Below are 16861 nucleotides of genomic sequence, written 5' to 3'. Positions count from 1 at the left end.
CTACCAATAAAATAAAATATACTCTAATATAATATTGTTATATTATATTATATTATAAACGCTTACGACAGTTTTACACAGCCGACACGCGCGTAAAATAAAAATCTAGTGATATGATTTCGGGCGTGTAATAAAACATAATAATAATATTATAACAATACAATACCAGCTACCTCCGCACATAATAATAATAATGATGACAATAATAATAATAATAATAATAATAATAATAATATACTACGTATCGTTATTATTATTATTATTATTATTATTGTACGCTCAGAGGTAAAATAATATAATAATATTATGTATATACAATTTCGCGCAAGCTGCTGCATCACAAGGCAATGGCTTTTACTTCCGATATTTCCAAGTACGTGGAGGCAAGTGGGTTCTGCCGTGAATGACATAAACATAAAAAAGTAAACATACTATTATTATTATGCAGATAGGTAAACCGCGATATGAATTTATTTTTATTCCAATACAACAGCGCGCGCGTGTGCCCACCACCACGGTAGATGTCGGTCTGTCGCCGCCGCCGCCGCCGCCACCGACTCCGTCGACGTTCACGCGGTTTACCTTTCGAAAACTCGTCCAAGGTCAATATCGTCGTCGTCGTCGTCGTCGTTGTCGTCGTCACCGCCGTCCGGCGTGACCGCGCCAAGCGCCCGCACGGGTTGCGACACGCGAAACCGGCAGCGGCTCAGCTGTGCGGTAAATTAGCATAAACGCGCCGTGACGGTTAACCGCATTGTGTTAGCAGCCGCCGTTATTATAGGATTGACCCAAAGACAATATTACGCCGTTTATAATAATAATAATAATAATAACAACAATAATAACATATTCTTTGTGCGTGTGTCGAGGTAAATACACATTTTTCCTCCTCGTGATAATATTTCCCTCGTCAGCTCTCCGCGTCACGTCGTCTCGCTTCTACGACGACACACTAATATTTTAACACGTTTATGGTGTTATTATGGCAGTAATAACAATAATACCTATATAATAAACCCATTACCGCTATATTATTATATCTATACACATGTACGCCTCACGCATATATGTATTATAATATAGGGCCTATATTATAATACATATTATACCTATAATAGCGTGGTCGCTGCTCCACATTACGTTGGCGTCCTTAAATTGTCCGTACCTAGGTACCTATTATGATTATTATTTAGTAAAAATTATAAAGTACCAACAGTACAATATACTATAAAGAATATAATACTCTGCTTATGGTTATGACTTTTTAATTGTTTTTTTTTTTATTTCTAAACTATTTTTTTCAAAGCGATATCTTGAACGCAAACAGTACAGACGATTTAGAGAAAAAGATAACGGGTTTGATTGCAAAACATACCACTACTACACCAGTATAGAATTACAATTATTTGTGTTGAAAATAAAAAAATCTCAAAGTAAATAATATTACTACTTAAATATATTTACCTACAGTAAAGTTGAAATTTCATAGAATATAATATTATAGGATGTTCCTATATAATATACGTAGATTAATTAACTTGAGCGCAAAGGAGTTGTTTACAAACGAGAAAATACCTATTCTAAGAAAAAAGGACTTTGATTAAATAATTCCATAAACTATAAAGTAATCTTATCCCAAAATTATCTTTATCCGGGCTTGAATGTTAAACACCTTTGTTATAGGAATGTACAGGTGTCTATTATAGCTGTATATGTATCACATCCTTAATGTTTAGTGAAATCTAAACGTTATATTATGTAAGTAATAAAGACAATAATATGAATTAATGTAGTATAATTCGTTCAATTGCACAGAACGATAAATTTGAGTTGTCTAAATTGATATGAATATAATATTAATATAGGTACATAATAACAATATGATGGTTATTATGTATTAATGTATTATTTACTCTGTGACAAGAAGTAAAATCCTCAACTATTAATGTAAGGATAAAATGTTATAAATAAATAAAACTAGCTAGGTATATTACATTATTATTGCTATAATAAATGTTAAGATACTATGTATTAAATTTCTATTAATAAAAAAAAAATTACATTAAATGAAGATTGTGTTTTAATATTCTATTATTCTCAAAAAAGTATGGTATTATACATATTCCAATAGCTACTTGTGAAATTATAAACTGTAAAAAAAATATACAATACTATTATATTAACATAATGTATTATTAAATATTGATAAGTTTTATTGGAATTATGCGTTAAAGAGTTCTTTCAAGAAACCTTTAGAAGAGTGTACAGGAATTTGAGTGCTTTTATAAAAAAAGTCCCTTCAAAGTAATTTTTGATACAACTAATATACTTATTAAATAAATTATTAATTGTGTTATAAAGTTATATACATTTTGACATTTTGTTAGTCGAGACGTGCTTATTTTTGTTGCAGGTATAATATTATTGTGTCTGTGATAAATATTTATGAAAAACATTTTTATTGCTTACTCCCTAACTCTTTGAAAATAATATAAATATTTGGAAATTCAACTTTTTAATTGTTGTATTTAGGTTATGACTTGCCTACAACAAAAAAGTCGAAACCATATTATATTCATTCAATTAGATTGTTTTGTTGCAAGCAAGACATATTTATTGGGGAAATAAGGATGAATACCTTGAGAAAAACATTTACCATTGTTAGACTTGAACATAGAACATTTTAAAGGTTTTTTTTTTAACATTGTTAAGTAATCGTGTTTGTTAGTTTTAATTAACAAATTACATAATGTTTTGTTTGATATGAGTAAAAACAATTGTAAAAGAATCATTGAATTAATGTCATATGATATACACACTTGGCTAAACTGTAGTTTAGGCCTAGGTGGCTACTTGCTAGGTAGCCTAGGTATTATAGGCAGGTATATAAATATATAATATTATATATACATAAAGTATTTACTTATTAAATAAAATTACAATTATTTTAATATTAGCTGAACATAATATATTTAACGTAACTTTAAACTTCTATTATATTGTACATAAAAGCGTTTTATATAAGTAAAAATATTGTTATAGTCGATTGTGTTATTTATTGTGGTTCTATGATAAATACATTTCAGGCTTTTTTTAACGATATTTCTTTAAACGTATAATGTTATATATTATTCATAAAAATAAATGATAATAATATTTTGTATTTTATAACTATTAAAATAAAATTGATGATGAAAACAACTAACTACTGACAATTGATGTACTTGTCTTTTATCCATCAAAATCGGATACATGTAGGTGATGATGGTATAGTATTTAATATTTATATATAATACATTTAAGTTTTGATTACCAACCATTGGAAAATGTGTTATATATTGCAAAAATAATATTTAAATTTAATATAATATAAATAATTATAATTGTTAAAAATTTAGATACCCACATTGGAATTTTAAAATTAAAAACAGAAGCTAAATCAAAAAAAAAATGATAACGTTATTTTTGTATTTAATTTTATTATAATGTATAATAGTATATAAGAGTGTTACACTATAATATTAGAGATACAAACTACAAATTATACATTTTTGACTCATGAAAAATAGTAATCATTTGCAACTGCATTAAATAATAATACATTATATTATATAAAAATAATGGACTATTTAATAATTTTTAATAATTTGAGACTTATTTAGTTATTTATGTATTTTGTATTTATACTATTTGCTTTATGTTAGGCATAGTTAGTACCTATCAAATTTAGTATCATAAATCATAGTATAAATTATAGAAGAAGAAACAGTTGTATTATTATTCTGAATTCTTATTTACAATATTATTATTTATTACTCACAAAAGTGTAACAATTATATTTTTGGTCTAATATAGTGATCGTACACTATCCCCTTTGCTACGCTTCAATTAACAGCGACAAAGATTAAATTAAGATCCCCAGAGTGATTACTTTTATGCGATTTAGCTGTTGGCTATATGTCATATTCGTTGTTCCTTATGGAATTTATTGGCTACATCCGCAATTCTCGTGCACAACAGTAGTATATTTACAATAACAAGAAACTAACATTATTTTTACTGACGATATAATATGAACATTATTTGAGCACGTTATGCAATGGGTTTACGTTTGCAAACACATTTAGTTGATCGTATTTTTTCTAACATAACAGTATTATGCTTTTATGTTAGGATATATTTTAAGTTATTCGTGTTTTTATTATTTTACCTTTAGAAAAATTATAATATTTTTAATACTTGCTAATAATGTCTTTACATTATAATTTTATTTTACTATGATTATATTATATGGAACCGAACAAATTATTACAATAAGTACACAGATTGATCATAAAATATATTTTTCAATACATTTTTATTAGGTAGGTACGCCTCATAAATACGTAATATATATTATATTGTAATAGATTTCAAGCGTATTTATATAACTGCGAATACTGGGAAATGTTAAGTTTTCAGATAATTTAAATTATTTTTAAATGATTACGGTACAAGGGAAAATATTATTTACATTTGCAAAATCTATTTTAAAAATGTCTTAAAGCTCTTTAAAATGTTGAACGAAATAAAATATAATAAATTGCAATTATTTTGATATCACTACAGGTACATGAAAAGTTCATTTTTCTGAACAGTTTGTATCTTAGAAATGTATTATAGTAAATTGTGTATAGTGCATGTATTATTCGAGTCGCATTATTTTCTGCAGCATTGGATGAATCAAACATTATTATAAGCACCTAACCGTATTTGGTATCAAATATAATTAAATTCTCGTGGTAAAAATGATGTTATGTTTTCAACATATTATCAAACAAAGAATATCGCAAGATATATAATATACCCAAAAGTATTAATTGACAAGCGTATGTTTCGTTATATTTTCTATACGATGGAAGCATTAGCGAAAAACGATCAGTTGATAAATGACTTTGATTTTTCACCATCGTCACAACTCACAACATTACCATTGGTGCTGTCGAATATATTTTATTATTGTATTCAAGGTCGTATCCATATCAACTTGTCGAGACAACAAGTCATACCAGTATATTAATGCAGGTCGTTAACCCGAATGCGAAACTCTTAGAATCAACCACCTCTTCGCTAATTGCATATTATAATATTTTTCCAGTCAAATTGGAGTTATTATCCCAACTGCAGCACACTAATATATGTATAATAATAATATAATGGGTATACGTTATTCGTATTTGCATGCCCACAATAATATTATATAGCGTTATTCGTATTTGCATGGCCACTGCTGCTATAGCGTTATTCGCATTTGCATGCCCATTATTTTTTTTTTTTTATGGATACATTATTATCATAGGAATCGAGTTTCATCATAACCGAATCATGTCCGCGGCACCAATTATTGCCGTCTACGAATACCAACTGCAAACACGTGTAGGATTTACACAATAGTTGACGTGAATATACACGCACAGATAACATATTATATTACTATTATTATACACCTATGTAACATGCAGATTTGTATTGTTGTGCGATAATGTCGTAGCGAATAGTTATGTTTTAATTTCCCCATCAAACTATGTACTGTAAAATTATGTCAACAACAATAATTTTGCGTTGTGCACGACTAGCATCACAATATATTCCCGAAAAATTGTAACGAACTAATATTATATAAATAATAGTAATATACCATCGGATTGTACATATACCCACCCATTTTACAGTAAACAATTAAAATATATAAGTGACAGCCATTAATCTTGTAGTCCAGAAGAAATATCATGACATTATATACAAGAGCAGCTTTTGATAGGTCGGTGTTTATACGTCTTACATAGGTATATATACCTCATCTTTAAATTGTATGAGCCCTTTCTAAGCCTAGTGATGAATGGCATGTAAGACAAATACCCTCGTATTATATTTTCACGTACGGTGAATAATAAAAAGTTGTAAATAAAAAAACTGACTTTACAATTTATGAAATGAAATATTTTATTTTATTATTGTATTTTTTCAGGAATATTGTTACAAGCTACTGGACCAAGAATCTATGCCATAAATAAATGTAAGTTATACGTATATTTTACAAATCATTATTAAGTTTAGTATAGTTAATAATTTATCGGGAAGTGAGGCTAAAATATATTTACACAATTATGATAGAATAACTTTAATTGACTAATACCAAGAATTTTTGGATTTTACAAGAAACAGAAAAAATGCAATCGTTAAAACTTCTTTAGTGAAAAAATATCTCGATGAGTTTTACAAAAGTTTGGCCCATAAATCACAATTTTTTGTGGGGGCGAAAAATCTAATAGATTATGTGAACAGTAGTTATAGTATAAACTGTAGAGAGGTCTTCTTATCTTCGAAAGTTTATTATGTCTGTATCGAGTTTGACTGTTAGCCGCGTTTGGTTAATAAAACTAATTGTTTTTTTTTTGTGTGATGTGTCTAGATAAATATTTCATATAAAACCAATAAACTATAAAAAAAGTAAATAATGATTAAACGTTTTTATAATATGAATATAATTTATAGAACGATTTATTTTTTTGTCCAAAAAATATGAAATAACTTCCTTATTGAAACCATATATTGATTTTTCAAGTTATGAAGTGCACACGATGTCACGGAAATGGCTCGTCGGATTCATGTTGAATTTTATTACGCAGGTTTACGGTAGTATTTCGTAGTACATTACCGGGGTCATACTTCGATCTGACCGTAAAATCCCGCAATAGTTCTTAAAATGTCCAATACCACCACTTTCGGTTTTAAAACTAAAACCCTAGTGGATTACGAATCGGTTATTACTCCCAACAAAAATATTGATGTGTGGAAACGAAAATATAACGTGAGCAATACTGATCAGTTATCACTTTATTACAGCTCACTATGTTAAGGTATATAAGGAATAAACTTTTGATATAGGTAAAAGGTTAGGTACGACTTAATATAGTAATAGGTACTTGTATATTTTATTCAAAGTGTATAGTAAGTTTACAGAGGTATATAAATACAAATACTTCGATAGTAGTGTAAATTAAATTGAATTACGATTTGAGTGCGTAAACGTTTTCAAATAAATCACCCGACTAACAATTTACAATAGTTTTGTTTTGAAAATAGAAATTTGTATCGTCAACAAGATTAAAATAGTAAAAAAGTATTTGAAAATATGGTCCTAAATATACTTAAAAATTGTTTAGTAGTTAAGGATACTTAAATTTTAAAAGAATAAAATCACTCTTGGTGAATCTCTTGGTATATATTATTTCATAAATTCATAATTTCGTCATTAATCCTATATTTAGGTAAAACAAATATAAAGTATAAAAAAACAATCTATTTTAATTTTAAATTTAAACTGAATTTATTTTGGCATCAATCTGACTTATATTTAAGTGTTTTTTTTCTGCGTAAAGATTTAATATTTCTAAAATGTATAATGTTTTTTTTTAATTATATCATTAAAAATACGAAAATTGTTTACAAAATAACGTAGGTCTCATTTTGTATACATAAAATAATAATTTTATATTATGTTATTTAATAGAAAATATTATTATATTATATTATGGTATTAAATTTAATATAGTGTGACAGTATTATGTTACTAAAAATCATATTTCTTCTACAAACATTAAGTCCTTAGTATTATTTACGTACAAATACTGAAGTACCTATTAATTTTAAATTATACATTATGTATAAAATATAGTTTAACGTATTAATATATAAACACATAGCTGTATGTGTATGTTAGTATGTATAAACATTAAACAATATATTACACTAATAACTAAAAAATACGTAATACCTAACATTTGAACAAAATACACAGGTATTCGTATGTTATAAAAAAAAGAAAAATAGATAGAAAAATTATACTACTTATCGGCTATCCTTCATTCCTTCAACCTCTAGGATTTTTCGACGGGTACTGGAGATTATCTTTACACTGTGAACATAATTAAAAAGTGATTGTTTCAGTGGATGAGTAGAATTATTATTATTCTTAGGTAGAACAGAGTACCTAAGTAACTATTATTAACTCATAAAAGAAAAAAATACCTAAGCACAAATCTTAGAAATATGACTTAAAATATAGGTACTTCGTTTGATTTTGTTTCGTTTTATTTTCGTTAGATCACACGTACTAGTAGTGATGTATACCTACAAATTAATTAAAATAATTATTTTTTTGATATCAAGTAAAAAATTGTTCTGTTTTATGAAAATTCGTTCAAAATATATACAAATATACATAGTTCGAGAATGTTGTATTTGAGTTTTAAAACTATTATTTTATTTTAACAAAAAAGAAAAATTCCACGAATAACATTTGAAAAACTACCTTATAAAAAAATGTTAATATAAAAATAATAATAATAATAAAAAAAAATATAATATGATTATTGATTAATAGTTATTTTATAACAGTATCATAATATTTTATATTACAATCATAATATATTAATGAAGGAGTAATAGGTATAGGTACTCTTAGACTCTGAGCGGAGCAAAAATGTATTGGTTATAATATTATAATGATGTTTTTTTTGTTTATATCATCACATTCGGAGCAATAAAAATCTTTAACTTCTATTGGGGTTTCTGTTAGAAAATTGAATTTAGCTGGTACTTCTAAAAGTGAAAAATTCGCCGCAATTTTATTAATAAACAGGAAAACGAAAAAAATAAATGAAAAACAGGAATATTTACACAACACCGATTTTTGACAAATCGATTTTGTTATTTTATTGACATTCTTCAAAAACGAATAACCGTTATCATTTATTTTTACCAAATATTTATAATACCTAGCTTATTCTTAACACAAGTTACAAGTAGTGTAATTTTGAAAATATTTTAGCAGTTTTTACGTTATTAACAGCCATTTGAAATGTTTGACCTTTTTTTAGTTTATTCCTTATTAGTTATTATCTATAAAATATATAGTAATTAATTTTTATGTTCACTCAATTGACAATTAAATACAAGGTTTCTCATTCACTGTTATTTCTGAAATTATAAAAACAATTTGAGCTAAGTCCTTAGTCCATATTAGTTACAATTTTTGCAAAATTGGTTTTAGTTATTTTTTTGTACTTCGAAATATATTCGTAAGGACTTGCAACTTTTCACAGCTACGTATATTATTACCTATACACATTATTAACTAAACACAATGCTATTTTAAAAATAAAACTGCAACCTTATATAATAAGGTATACCTGTTTATAATTAATTTAAATATATAAGTATCTTTATAAATATAGACCAACTACGCCGGCTGTCCGCTCAGATTTGTTTTTCGTTTACAATGATATTATATATTTATATATATAATTAATTAATTCAATACCTATACTATACGTTTATACGGTAAAGCGACTTTTTTTTATATCTTGATATTATTAGCTATATGAATTTTTTAATTGTTATTTGTACCTATTTGTATTTTATGCACTGTGCAATATGCATAGTGCATATATATTTAAACATTTTATTTTAAAGGTATAAAATCATTTCTTTGATTTTTTACCATTATATTTCATCAAAATTAATTAATAAAGATTTTATAATTAATTATTTTTTAATAAAGCGAAATTAAATGATTTAATTATGTAAAGTTGTAAACGTTATAATATTATAGTATAAATTCCAAGACAAAAAATATTAATATATATAAATAATTACGGACAGAATAGAGGGATTGAGTGTTGGGCACTCATCTCGCCTCACTTAGTTCGGCGTGTTTTACCATAACAATTATGCATTTGAAAGAAATAATAAACTATTACGTTCGAAAATTTATGAAAGGGAATTATGGTATTTTTTAATTGATATTTCCCATAAAAACTTGTGATTAATGTTTTTAGAAATTGATAAGAAAACAGGTATTGATTAAAATATTAAAAATAATTTTATATTAAATTGTTAAGTCTAATACCAAAAATAATACATTTTTATCAAATTAAATCTATAAAAAAGTCATAATTTTTCCATTTTAATCATGATATATTAAATAAATGTAAAACATATTACAGACATTCAATGTTTAAATTATAGAGATGTCTATAATATGTACCTAAAGTTAGGAAAACGTTCGAATAAAGCCCATAATTATATATCTAAAACATTTTCAACTTTTTAATTAGATACAAAATGAATGCATATACATATTCAAAGTTAGTTTTGTTGTATTGTTTCTTGAATCTTAAAGTTTAACTTTTTTATACTGGTAATGAACCTTTGCGTACATTCGTATAACTTTGACTGCTTGGCTATTAATAATTTTATTAAAAATTGTATTTACAATTTATACACGATTTTCTAAATAATAACATCTACTGAAATATTACAAACAAAAAAAAATTCAATCGACTACCCGTACAATATTTAAACCAATAATTGGCAAATGCAGCTATGAAATTATTTGAATCTTTTAGAGCGTTTTCCGCGCTCACGGAAAAATATAAAAATGAAACACATCTTTATGAAACAAGTAACTTTTTCGCTTAGTTCAAAACAGTTCCAGATACATATTTTAAAGGTTGTTTAATATTATTTTATATTGTGTAACAAAATGTACGAGGTAACTTTTTCATTATTATATTTATTTAAGATTTACACTACGTTTTGCACTATCTGGTAGTTATATTGAGTTACAAATGATTAAATATAATATGTTATTTAGGTAAGACAACCCTTAATTTTTTTAAACTTACGTAAAGTAGCAACTTAATATCATTAAAAATTACATTTATAAAGAACTTTTGGTTTCTATAGTTATATCACTGTTGGTATGTCTTCCTGGAGTTCGCATGTTGTTTTGTGTGATTAACATTAAAAGTCACGCGTATTCGCTTTTATCCTTAGTCGGAAGTTTAAAAGCAGAAATGCATCCGGTTAAAATACGTCATAGAGGCGTCTTTTGGTTCAACTTTAAATCGTAACACAAGATTTTCTGCTCTTTGCTCATTATATTCTAAAAAACTTTCTTGTTTGAGCAACTTTCCAATATTATGAATTTATCAACGAATAGTTTTGGTTTTTAAGGAATGATCGTGATTGCGTATTCATATTAATTATAAATATATTTATAATCATTTAATAATCTATTTTTCACCAACATACAACTGCTGAATAGGTTTTGATTAAAACTTTATAATACTACCTTATCAGAATTCTATTCTTAGGGATATTGGAACATTCAATTGATTTTATTTGAGTAGGTGCCTACTTATACTGACTCTAAATAGTAAATACTACTTTTTAATATATATAGGTACCGCAACAACATTAATTATATTGTTGTATAGTAGTATTTTACTATTTTCAATTTTGTAGTAATGTTATGAACTAGGTATCAGTGGCACCGAACATATAAATCAAGAAGGGTGGGTGCCCACTCGTTTTTTTACACTTCTTCTATTTATTCACACAAATTGTTTGGATTAAAAAGTTTAAAGTTAATAAATAAAAATTATACATTAAACAAATTTAAACATAATGTTACAATATTAAAGCTATATTATGTATTTTAGAATAAGAATTTAAGATTTTAAGACGACGTAAAATCGGATGTAGAATTAGTTGAGGGATACAATTAATAAGTTAAAAACAGTTTTTAAAAAAATGAAAATTAACTAATAATCAAAAACATATTATATTCATTCGTATGTATTTACTTAGTTTACTACTATTGCTTATTTGTTGTATAACTATAAAATTACGAATGAAAAAAGTTTTAAGTGAAATGGTATTATTTTGATGACATAACTCAGCAATATTATGTAACTTCATAAAAAAAAAAACACAAAAACTAATATACTTGTACGACTTAACTGTTTTAAATTAATTTATGATAACAATTTGGTCGATGATTCTAAAGAATCTTTACTGGATACCGATAGGTTAGTTTTCTCACATTAGATTTACGCACACGTAATTTTAAGTTTATCATCAAGTTATTTTAAAAGAACTCATAATATTGATAAATTATTTAATTATTGTTATTACAATTATTAATTAATGTTGCTTTAATATAGTTTTTTTGAAGTTCAAAAATTAAAACTATATAATTAACATTGTATAATTTTTAAATTACAACAACAATTTCATTTGCAATTAGAACAACTTCAAGAAGGAAATATTATAATGATAAATACGTTCTTTTTGCATAAAGATTTTCAATTAAAGTTTATTGTATATTTTTAATTTATGCTTTTTTTTGAGACATTCATGTGCTATTAAATAGACGGGAGAATAGTTAAATCAAAAGGGTGTTATGATAATATTTTAACGAGACGACGCACATTATAATGTGATATAATAATATGCATATTAATATATTATAATTTATAATTGTATTTTTTCGCTATTTGTTATTAATATTCGGCCGCATAACATGGCTGCTAATTCCCAAGACGCGTGGTCTATTTTTTAATGATTTTTTAATGAAATAGATTGTCGAGAAAAACAAAATAGAATCAACTGAAAATAATAAATATTAAGTATAGAGAATTACTATCATACAAAATAACAATCTAAATAACTACGTCTATGTATTGTAAATAACTTATGATAATTTAAATAATGACATTTAATAATTTTAGGTAACTAATCATTATTTACATAAATATTTTAAAAGATTACAGTTTGATTAATTACTTTTTAATGGATGCCCAGGGGTGGACTGGGTTGGATGGTGTTTAGGCGATCCCCGCCTAGACCTGGCGAAAATTTGGGCTGATTGAATAAATTTGGGCCGATGATTTATAAATATTTTATTACTAGCCCAAAATTGGGTCGAATTTTCCGTTTCTCCGGAGCTAATTTTTATTCCCAGTCCGCTCCTGTGGAAGTCACAATGAATATTAATGCAGATAATAAATTTAATTACTTTAAATATATCAAATACTTGCTAGTATTAAATTAACAACATATACTTTTTCTTAACACATATTATGTAATAGTAATTTATTAATAATAATAATTGCACGCGTATAAATATTTTTTTTAATACTGTATGGTACTTAACTAATTTAACTTCAAGCTTTATTTATTTAACCTAATTAGCAATTAAAATTTTTACAAATATAATAGCATATGTTTTTAAACAATAGTTATAATTAAAATATTAACGATGTATTAATACGTTTATAATTTATTTGTACAGTTGATGTTTTCTAGTCTGTTAGTCCATAAAATGAATAGCTTACAATTATAAAGCCGATAATGATCAGCCTAATATACCTAACTTGGATAGTTCTTCAAATAAATAAATATTTGCCTTTATTCCTATTGTAGGCTCAAATGAAAATGAGAATAATTTATCAAAATATTTTTTCTATGAATTAACACAAGATTTAATCTTATTTTTTTTGAGGCTTTAGAGTTTTTAATTTTTTTCTAACTGGATATCTGGTTTTAATATTTCAATTAGATATTTTTTTGCGACTGTTAATTTATATCGATCTTATACATAAAGTATAATATATTCATCTATTTAACTACAACTACTTATAATTTTATAATTTAGGAAATCATATACCAAAAATATTGTTTACAGTATATAATATAATATTATATTTTTGGTCAACAATTGATAAATATTTCCATTGTATATTGTTACTATCAATTAAATCTTAATTATATAAAGTTATAGAGATTAATTGTTGTTTACATTTTAAATTTGGTTGTCTATTATTTTTAAAGGTTTATGACATTTTGTAATTAAACTTTATGTTGAGATTAAGATTAAAAGAGTTGATATGGCCGTAGCATGTTTATTGTGTTTATAGCTCTCGGATGATGGTTCGTGTCATATCATATTATTTTTCAATTTAAACTTATTTCAAAAGTATTACAACTTTTATATGAAAATAGGTAATGCTTATATTTTTCTATACAAAGATGTTTTGTTGCATGAGGAAATTATTAATTTTAAGACCTAAAATGTATTGCATCATGTCTTGAGTAAATAAATTACTATCGAGCTAACTTATTTTTTGACTTTTGAGATTTGATTTTAATATTTGGTGTGGATTTAATTTTCTATAGTGTTGTCTAGTATTTATTTATTTAATACTGAACTCGGCTGAATTATTCAGGCTGAATAATACTTACCTGCAAACCATTGGAAGTATATTTAATATACAAATTTATTGTGTCTTGATGTCTCAAAAAATAATCTTTCAAATTTAAAATTATATTGTTCTAGTATGCTATTAAAGAGTATTATTTACAGGGTTAAAATTTAAATAATAACAAACAATTGCCTTAAATACAATGTTATTTGTGAAATGAGTATGAGTATATAAATATTCCAATTATAGCTTAAAGTTTAAGTCTTAAACAATGGTATTAATATAATTACATATTTTTTTTATTTATGATAATGAATTATACCGAACAAAGAATTATAAAATTGTAAAGGTATTATATTGAGTTATAAATCCATGTTGTCTCACAGGTTGTCAGTAAACTGCATATAATATAAGTAAATATAAGTTGGTACTTACATACATACTCAAAGACATTTAAAAATTTGGCTTTTAATATATAGGTGTCTTTATTTTTATTCAAAAATAGGGTCTTTAAATTGGTTATCTCAGTTTGTACGTTCTATGCAGTGGTACATTTTTAAAATAATGAGTAAAATAGTTATCGGTGGGGACTGGGGACAAACATAGATACTGGCCACAAGAAATACATAATATGCAGTGGTGTATTTAGGATTTTTATCGTATTCTATTTGTAGTTGGGCAATCATTTATAATTGCAAAATTGCGAGATAAAAAATTGGTAAATATAGATTATCTACTACTATAGTTACTAGTTATATATCAGTTAGTAATCAGTTAAATTCAATACGCATATACTAATGATCAACATTTTTTATATCTTCAACTAAAATATTATTATATTTGTTTAAATTAAAACTTTAGTTTTGCTCTACCTGATAAAGATAGTAGGTAGAGTAATATTCCATATCGTACTACCCTCTCTGTATCTTCTGAATGAACTCAAATACATATAGAAAACATTTTTTAATGAAAAACCTAAAGTTTTTTTGCAAGTATAACAACTGTATATTAAAGTAGTTTTAAACTTATTTTTATTTATATTTTTGATCATTATCTTTTACACCACTGTAATATAGTATAATATAAATCCACTTAAATGTTTGACTCCGGTTTGAGTATCAACTACATTCAATTTTTTTTTTTTGTTAAATTTTTCGTGATTATTTAGTTTTTGCTTTATAGAATATTTTTGTACTATATGCTTTTACAATAACTAAAAGTTGTTAAAATTGGAAACTAAGTCGATTACTATAGTACCTATCTTATTTATATATGGTATAGTATTTAAAGAAAAAATGAGTATTGTTGTTCTGTGGCTTTAAAATTAAATAGTGAGCTAAATTGCCAAATAAAATATATATCTACATAATAAAATAAGTTATAACTTAGTTAAACTAAATGTTTTATTAATACTACATATGTGTATTTATAAACGGTACAAATACCTACTTAATTAAGATAAATTTGTTTAAATATGTTTAATTTGTTTTTAACGTAATGAATGATACATTTTTTGATAGATGGTTCTCAATGAATAATCATTATTCTCTTAAGAATTTGGAAAAACAGCGACAAAACAGTTTAACAAAATTATGATTAATTTTGGGTCAATCGAACTCTATCAAAAATGTGTTTTCTTATGATATTGTTATCATGAAATTGTTATTATTCAAAATAATATTAAGAATAATAATATTCGTACCAACTGTATACGGATTCGTACACAGTATTCATAATATTATAATACAGAGAGAATCAAGTATCTACTATACCATGTCTGGATATACGAATTGCTGACCATTTTGTATAAAAATTACTTAGTAAGAAAATTAAAGACAAACAAATAATCTTGACGTCTTAAGCAAACTTGATATATCTATCATAAACCATAATAATGTATCATGTTTGGTTTAAGGTTCAAATAATATTGACAATTGTTGTTGTTATTTACCAATTTGTGTATATATTTTGTTAATAAACGTCTAAACGAATGTCGCAAAAATATTATTCTATGTAACTCACTCAGTGGTCATACTATTTTTCACACTAAATGCCATTATAGTATTTGGTTCATTACACCTGGATGAAAAAAATATATTGACCAGTAGATATAACAGCTACTCGTGATTGATTAGCATAATTGTATTAAAACACAAATGCGACTGAATTGGCAAATTATGACGAATCGATTTGATCTAGCTAACTTAATATTACAATTTCGTAATGCCACTATAGCTAACAATTACGATATTTTTTTTTATTTCTGAGTGCATGTGTAACGTCGAACTAAATGTGTATACATCGATTCTTTTTAATGTTTCTTGGATTATAACCCCAAGGACTTACTGCCTGTCGAATCGATTGCTCGGCACATAAATAATTTATTGCACCCCTCAAAATCAACCACAAGAAATTATTTTATCAAGGATTATTTTTTTTCTATTTTTCTCATTCGAAATTTTTCTCTGGATATTTGGTTAAAGGAATGTTACGAGCAATTTTTATTTTTATTTATAACACATCCCCCATTGTATTTTATTAGCTATTTGACGTGTAGGTCCAGGGACTACGAAAACTAATTTTCCCATTAATTTAGTCTTTAGAGCAGTTATTGGCTATAAATAAATATTGGTGTTCCATTTCTAGACACCTGTCGGCGGTGGTGGATAGTAATAATTTATAAATTGTCGAGTAATCAATTCACACCTACTACTAGAATACTATAATATAATAATATAGATCCGTCAACGTTTCGCGGGCTGCCGTCA

The 16861-nt window shown here is 25.6% G+C and overlaps 1 protein-coding gene across 1 annotated transcript in view; it reads left to right on the top strand.

Annotated features, from left to right (window-relative positions):
• Positions 1–16861, top strand: part of LOC100164234 (Ig-like and fibronectin type-III domain-containing protein 1) — a 106680-nt gene that overhangs the window by 30204 nt on the left and 59615 nt on the right. Inside the window, exon 2 of the mRNA XM_029486964.1 lies at positions 6008–6055. The gene's annotated coding sequence lies outside the window, so the exon portion shown is untranslated. The remainder of the gene's footprint in view (positions 1–6007; positions 6056–16861) is intronic.

Source organism: Acyrthosiphon pisum, chromosome A1 (genome assembly GCF_005508785.2).
Source record: "Acyrthosiphon pisum isolate AL4f chromosome A1, pea_aphid_22Mar2018_4r6ur, whole genome shotgun sequence".
Classification (NCBI taxonomy): Eukaryota; Metazoa; Arthropoda; class Insecta; order Hemiptera; family Aphididae; genus Acyrthosiphon; species Acyrthosiphon pisum.
The sequence above is the reverse complement of the archived record's forward strand: the minus strand, read 5'-3'. Positions and strand labels throughout refer to the sequence as shown.